The sequence below is a fragment of the Triticum aestivum genome, chromosome 7B (genome assembly GCF_018294505.1).
Source record: "Triticum aestivum cultivar Chinese Spring chromosome 7B, IWGSC CS RefSeq v2.1, whole genome shotgun sequence".
Classification (NCBI taxonomy): domain Eukaryota; kingdom Viridiplantae; phylum Streptophyta; class Magnoliopsida; order Poales; family Poaceae; genus Triticum; species Triticum aestivum.
Window position 1 is genome coordinate 292589604 of NC_057813.1, and position 8384 is coordinate 292597987.

An 8384-nucleotide genomic window follows, 5' to 3' on the forward strand; every position below is an offset into this window, starting at 1 on the left:
ACAAAACTCTCGCTTTCACACCCCGACTTGTATTTGTCTCACAAACATTTATCGACTAGCTAGCCTCTAGATAGGTTTATACACCCGCACACTATGCTTCCACTATCGCATACATGTCTCTCTCCCAGTCCTTGTATCTATGTAGATTTTTCTTCCCTTCTTGAGACACGCCCTCTCAATCGTGCACACACACACTATCGCCTCATTTTAAGCTGATACCTATCGCACACACACTCCTTGTGTCTTTGTCACACATGCAGTCTGTCCTCCTCTACTCTCCCTCTCTCTCACACACACATGGGCTTTTTGCAACAACTAGCAAGATGCCCATGCCTTGCATGGAACATCAAGATGCATTTGTATGAGTAGTTTATCTTGTGGGGTAAAAGGATGAACGAGGGAAGGCCTTATTTGCAAATGTGGAGAGGGGTGTGGGTATCTTTTTGCAAAATTGCCATAGTTTCCTTCCTATCCGTCAGATATAGATTGGACGGCCTATATTGCAGGATGGCAGGCACATGATCATCACCGACAATGCTTTTTATAATAGTAGGGATAAAAAATAGAGTTGGTGATGATGGTGGGCCTACCATCCTGCAATGTAGGTCGTCCAATTTATATCTGACGAATAGGAAGGAAATATGGCAATTTACCCGCACTCTTCACCACATTTGTAGATAAGGCCTTCCCTCGTTCATCCTTTTCTCCCACAAGATCTTGATGTTCCGTGCAACACACGAGCATCTTGCTAGTAAGAGTAGAAATTAGACAGATACCACTTCTCGAATCTTGAAACCAACAACATTCCTCCCTTATCTCATGAAAACCGCCAAAGGAATATATTTTGGGTGAAACATAACATATTTTTTGTGATATACGTATTTCAAAACTAGACTTTTTTCTATCAAATCGGTGAATATGTACTAATCTACTTTGATCGTGTGGCAACGCATTGGCACATTGCTAGTAGTTATTATAATTTTTTGGACACCAGACAAACGATGGAGTACATATACAAAGAGACGAGGCGCACGCACGCAGTCGGCCTCTCGCTGTCTCACACACATGAGTGTTACGTAAAGGCGACGTTAACAAATAAACCCTAAAACCCTAGGTGCACAATTGCTGCATTCGCGGTTACCAGGTACGTGGTGGAGCACCTTTGTAGGAATAGTCAGCTCGCGTTATAATTTGATCCGTAGGAGTTGATGGTCGGTACCACAGGTGAACGACTTGGAGCGTGGTGGCTCGCCAGTTGCCATAGATCGAGTAGCCACGTTTAAAATATCGTTTTTAGCGGGGTTAAGAGTTCCGATTTTCAATGGCGCGTTATAAGTAGTAAGTAGTTTTTAGAATGATTGGTATGGAGCAAAAATGGAATTCATAGTACTACGTACCTCCTTGGCGTATGGTTGTATGGGTTTACGTTGCGAGATGTTGAACCTGGTAGTTCTAGGGCAAATACTATGGTTTAGATTTAGATGCTGGTTTTCAGTAATGAAAATCGGAAGGGGAAACCCTTCTTTGATTAAAAAAACTACTACCTCCATTCTGGTTTACTAGTCCCCATCGTACTTTGGGTAAAAGTTTGTCCACGAATTTTACTTGTAAAATGTGAATGGAAAACGAGATTTTGTCATACCCAAACAAAAAAGGACTGGAGGGCGTGATTGCTCTGACACGGATGCGACCTCTCATAGCGCAGGCATTGAACCGACGCGCTGGCCAAGAGGGCCGCCCTAGCTGCAGGCCCGGCAAAGCACGCCTCCTCGCCGCGTGCAATCAGCTTAAGACTTCCCCGCCTGCCTTCATTGAATTCGTGCGTGTGCCGGCAACACGTCCTTCCGCGAGCCGATAGGCTTTTTAGAACACAAAAAATGACTAAAATATAATTAATTTACGGATGGTCTTGACTTGTTGTGCTCGCACTGGTAGCAGGAACTAGTAGAGATTTTTCTTTATTTATAACTCTCCTCACATTTTTTTGGCTTTGAAGTTAATCATGGTTGTCGACATTATGTATGAATGTGCAGATATCTGTGAACATGAGTTTGATGTGGAAGTTGAACTTGAAATGTCGGGCTTGCGTGTGAACTATAACATGTCCAATGCTTCGTCTGTTATTGTTTGGAAAGTAATTGTTGTTATTACATGACCTGAAAAAAAACATTTTGTGCCACATCAATAGATGCACGGACATCACAACAGGCATGCTGACTGGATAAACATTTGAAACTAGCTATTATGAAGGAAATTTTGTATTGACAACGGTTTTAGATAGCAGGAGACGCCTAGCCTGCTCTGCCTCTGCTAGCTTATTTCTGGCTTCTTCCATCTCTTCTTTGGCTTGGGTGAAGAGAACATCTGATTGCTCTTTTTGCTTCTTCAGGAACTCAGCTACATTCTCAAGGGCTGTTGCACGCTTTCTTTCAGCCTTTACTAATGCCACGAGGACACGAACATCTGACGACTCCACCTGGCTTGTGTGTAATCCAGCATCATCTGGGAATTTGCACCTTGTGTCTAATCCAGCATCATTAGGAAACTGGCACCTTGTGTGTAATCCAGCCTCATTTTGGAAACATGATCTCGAAGTTGGCCATACTTCCCTCCTTGCAGGAACTGCATCCTGACATGAAGTTACTTCTTTTTTAGATCAATACTCAGAGCAACCTAGATCCATTTAGTAGAAGCCAGATAAACACAACTCGGAGAAGTGAATTCAAAAGGAAAAAAATATAAAAACAGCCTACAAGGTGAGAACACCCACTTCCTACATCAAGGTAAAAACGAAAGCATTAGGACGATTAAGACTCTTCTTATTACACATCGAAGAACACCACGCTTAAGACAAACAGAAACTACAACATATACACATCGAAGAACATGAGGCTAAATGAAAGTAATTGAAAGGGTGTTACTGACTAAAGCTCGTTTTACAGGTTCGGTGCAGCTCCTCTTTAACTTGCCACGCTCCTTGAAGATGTCCCGAATATCAATCCTCTGCATCTTCGCACTCGTGGTTTTAAAATCTCAACATGGCAAGAAAAATATACTACTAGTAATACTCGCGCATCTTGTAGGCAACATTAAAGCACTCGTCTGCCATGTTAGAGCATCTCCAACAGAATCGCAACGCATGGCGCTTTAAAAAAGCGTTTACAGTGCTGAGATCAAAAAGTAGAGACTAAAGAGTAGAGGATAGTTCTCAGCATAGATAGATAAAAAAGATAATTCAACTACTCCTCGTCGTCCGACTCCTCCTCGGTGATGTCCTCCTCCGACGTCTGACTGTAGGCGTGAAGATACCGATCGTCGTCATATTCCCAGGGCGACGCTACTCCTAGCCTCATGTTGAATTGAGTGTCCGCTTTTCGCCTACGCTTGTCCTCGCGATAGGCGGCTCGCTCCGCCCTCCTCTTATTCCTCTCCGCCCTCCTCTTATCCCTCCCCGCCCTCCTTTGCGCGTAGAACTCGCGCTCGTTGATGATGTCCCGCGGTAAGTGTTGGTGCCATAGCGCCATGGCTTCCTCGTCCATCTCGGCGATGCCAAGACGGTGCTCCCGCCTCCGGTTGTCGCATCGATCCTCATCAGTGCTAAGCCGCGGTAGAGGCGTGAGCTCCTGCGCCCGCTCCCGCGTCGGCACGTTGGGGAAGTTCAATGTTCTATGAGGCCACCGGAGGTGCTACGCCACTGCATCGTACACGCGGGCGGCCTCGTTGGCGGTGTTGAAATTGCCGAGGCTGAGGCGCATCCCGCGGAACCGGATCTCGACGGAGAAGCCACCAGATGGGCGCGAGCGGATGCCGCGGTATCCCCTTGTTTCCCGGCGACGCGACGGCATGGTGGCGTAGCGGCGGTGAGACGAGAAAGAGCGGGGAGAGAGCGGTGGCGAGCAATAGAGTGGGGAGAGAGCGGTGGCAAGGCACAGAGCGGTGGGACGGCGTTGGATTTTATAAAGTGCGCCGGACGCCGCACGCCAAGACTAGCGCACGCCCGACCGCTTTTTCCCGCGCGCGTGCGATCCTTTCCCGATGTCTCTGCTATCTCTACTCTCTTCTCTATTGTTATATTTATTTTATATTTAATATTTAATATTTATCTCTACTTCTCTACTGTCTACTTTTTTTCTCTATACTTTTTTCTTGCAATATAGGCCGTCCGATTTATATCTGACAGAGAGGAAGGAAACAAATGGGAATTTTGCAAAAAGATATCCATACCCCTTACCAGATTTGCAAATAAGGCCTTCCCTCGTTCATCCTTTCCTCTCACAAGATAAACTACTCATACAAATCCATCTTGATGCGTGCAAAGCATGGGCATCTTACTAGTTCTAAAAAACTTTCCATCATTTACCAGACTACTGGTTGCAGATGAAAAACCTACCCAAGCACAGCGCGATACAAGTGCGACGCATAATTACAAGCTGATATTCTGTTGGACAATGGAGGCTATAACCAATTACTTTTACAGGAACAATAGCACCCAGGAAATTTGAAGGGTAGGTATGAACAAAATTGCAACTGCACATGTACTGCTAGACAGAGGGAGTAGTAAACTTTGCATATTAGGTTTGACCGAAGTCAAACTTCCTAAAGTTTGACCAAGTTTATAGAAAAATATAAACATTTACCATAACAAATATGTATGATGTTAAAGTACATTCAATAATGAATCTAATGGTATTTATTTGTTATTGTATATGTTAATATTTTTTGTTATAAGCTTTCTGAGAGTTTACAAAACTTGACTTTGACCAATGCTAATACGCGGACTTAAATAAAAATGGAGGGAGTACACATTTGTTTTCTTAGTTTGTAGTGAACTAATCATTTGTTGAAATTGTGAAATAAATATATTAGGCTATTGACTTCGAATGTAATGGTCTATACAATTCAATAGTTACAATCATTGTCGAATCCCAAGATGTATACAAGGTCTATAGTACTTCACAACATGCTCAAACTCACATAATCCCAGTCAAATGAGAATCTAAATGCATTTCATAGTTATTACTTTGTAGGATGCAACAAAAGCAACCATAACTCTACATCAGCCATTATAGAAGCAACATTTTGACATATCCCAATGTGTGAATGAAACGTGCAGAGAGAGCGTTTGATGATGGAGCAGATAGGGCGGGAAAGATTGTATGTATGTCGACGAGAGAGTAGGAGACAAACCTAACGTGACAGAGAGAGAGAGAGATAAAGAGAGAAAGAGAGAGGAAGAAGTTAGGTCTGTGAGAAAGATTGAGACATGTAATATACGTGAGATGCGTGTGCATCCGGATTCTATATACGTGGAAGGAGAAGAGACAACATGTTTGATGAGAGAGTTGGAAAAACATGGACGAGAGGGGAAGGATCTCGTGGGTTGAGGGATTGACAATTTTGTGCGGTGGAGAGAGGGATTGGTAATTTTGTGCAAGAGAGAGAGAGTGTGGGGGGAGGAGTAAGTCAGTCGTCGTCACATCACCCTGCTTCCAAATGGCCTCGCATTCTCTAGCGTGGTGTGGTCGCCATCTTCGATCTTCTCGATGCCCTCTTTGAAGATTGAGGTGTTGTGCATGTTGGGGTGCAAAGAAGCACAAGCGAGAGTGGTCCCCGTATAACCTTGGACGGGGATGAATTGTGTGCTCGGGGGAGGGTGTCTGTGTGTGTGTTGTGTTGTGTGTCTCTCTTTCTCTCTCTCTCTCTCTCTCTCTCTCTCTGTGTGTGTGTGTGTGTGTGTGTGTGTGTCAGATATTGAGAGAAAACAAACCTAAGGAGAGAAATGGGTATTCACGAAGAGATTGTGTGGGCATTGAGGTGGGCAGGGGTCGGGTGAGGGTGTCAAAATGTGCGCGTTGATGCATGTGTTGCATGCGATCGTGCGAGGGACGGAGAATCGAGAGAGATGGTTGTTGTGTTACGGATGCTCCTCTCTCTCTCTCTCACACACACACACACACACACACACAAGTAAACTAGAAGACCATTCTCTCATGTATACACAACGTATCGGAATCTGTCTATGTCTCACTCATGCATGATCATTTGCGCATTCACACCTCTCTATGTCTGTATCACACACACATTGTCTCCACATTGCTCTTCCGCCACAACACAGATATGGACACATACACACGTTCTCTCTCAGTCACACACACAAAATTAGTATTAAAAAAAACTAGGGCGCACCTAAAATGTCCAAATCCAAATAAACATGAACTGGAGCTAAATTCAAATATATGGAAATATTGCAGCGTCAAGAACTTTCCCAGGAAAAAAAAAGTTAAGTAATATTCGAGGATTGTTTTCACACACATAGAAAGGTTTGGTGGATGTCCTTCGAGCGCGACACGGTGACGCACCGTTCGATGGACCGCACGGCCGCGGTTCACGCGCTTGCACAGGATTGTGTATCGTGGCTGTGGTACTAACTAATAAAAGCGCTGCCTAAGTCTAATATTTACGTGTACTAGTAAAATTTTCTTTTAAGTTTGACCAACCTTATATAAAACTAAAGTAAGCTCCCACACGCGCACTCATCAATATGTCGCCGCCGCCGTTGCGCATGCCGGCGCCCGCCTGCTCCGGCCAACAATTTCTCGCCCATCACCGCCGTGTCGCCGCCATCCCTGTGCCATGAAGCCGAAGGCTCGCCCGCTCACGTCGTCCGCAGTCCCTCCTCGCGATGCCGCCGCGCTTCCAAGCACGCGAGCTATCTGGTGGAGCCGCGTCTATGCACGCAACATACAAAGAGGAGGATGAGCACATGCTCCAGCACGCTAGCGAGGAGGAACTAGCGTGTCATTGTCGTCTCCACCCGCGCGGAGGAGGCGCGCATGGTGGCTGTCGCGGCGGAAGACGGTCGCGCGCGTGTCGAGCCCGCAAACCGGGTGCGGATGCGGAATCTACCTTCGAGACCTTGAATGCCACGTGGATCCTGCAATCTGAAGGAGCAATTTGGGTCAGTTGACTCTTGTGAGCCGTTTGATGCAACATGGATGGCTAGAAGGGCTTCTTCCACCTCTTCTGCCGTCTTCTTCCTTTGCTCCATCGAACTTCTTTCACAAATTGACTGACCCAAATTATACTACTAGTACGAACGTATTAAGTACAGTAGGAACATGAAGATACGAGCAGTAGTACCAACTGCAAGAAGAACAGTAGTAAGACATAGTACTAGTACTACTGTACGTACTAAAGAGTTCAAATAACGAGAAAGAACATAAACATAGTTCTGCTGGGGCCTCAACACAACACACCCTTGAAAATGAACTAAGCAACTAGTCCGCTTGACACTGCAGTAGAACCAACATGAGCGACGACACTACCACCTACTCGGAGTCCCAGTCCATGTCCTCGACTTCATCCTCGTCCCTCTTCCTCTTCCTCTTCGCCAACGCTTCTTTGCTTGAACTAGACATTGGGCTCTGCTTCTTCATCCAACCGTTGCAGATATTTAAACAACGGTAGGCATCCATTGTTGCGTACAGGATGTGATCTTCATCTAATGTCTTCGACACCCATGCATGATGAAACTCGTGATGAGGTTTCTTCAGTTTAGCGTATGAAGGATTAATCATGGCTGTTGCCAGGGTCAGCATTGAAGGTTGAGAGGAGGACCCCAGGCTTGTCTTCTAGAGATCGAAGGGCTGGCCTACAATGAGACCTATCTGATGCAGGACATCCCTGTCGTTCTTAAAGTCTACAGTAACGAATTTCACTCTTTTGTCCTTGCGGAAGTTCTTAAAATCCTGGCACTCAACGTCGGCATGGCATATGTGGTAGACCAAGAAAACTTATGTACGCAAACCTGGATCACGACGGGCTTCTTCCTCTCTTCGTCCTTTAGATCCTTCTCTCGTCCCAGGACTGTGGTGTACTCAACATCTAGCCCAGTGACCCACTCATCCGTTGAACTGTTGAACATGTGGAGGAAGCGAGCAGGCCATGCTTTCACCATCGCGGATCCACGTGTGTAGATGACGATGAACTGATCGCCGGTGATGGCTCTAACCTGGTACTCAGCGGCGACCATGGAGATTTGGGAGGCCATGGATTTTGGAGGATGGTTAGGATAAGTTGAACTGTTGTACCCTACAAAAAACTGGGAGCGAACTAATGTGAAAGGACGGGACGACTGGGAGCGAACTGTTGTAAGGTAGAAGACAGGGACGAGTAGGGCATGCGAACGGCGTGGGGTTGCTGGCTTGCCCGATGGAAAAACGGCTGCAAGCCCCCAAAGAATTCTCGAGAACTATGCAGGACCCACTAGATGTCTTGTCTACTAGACCCATATCGTAGGCCTGATGGTATAGCTTCTGCCTGTTTGCACGCCATGCCGACGCGTGCATGTAACTTCACTTAATTCCATCAACCATCGCGCCTCC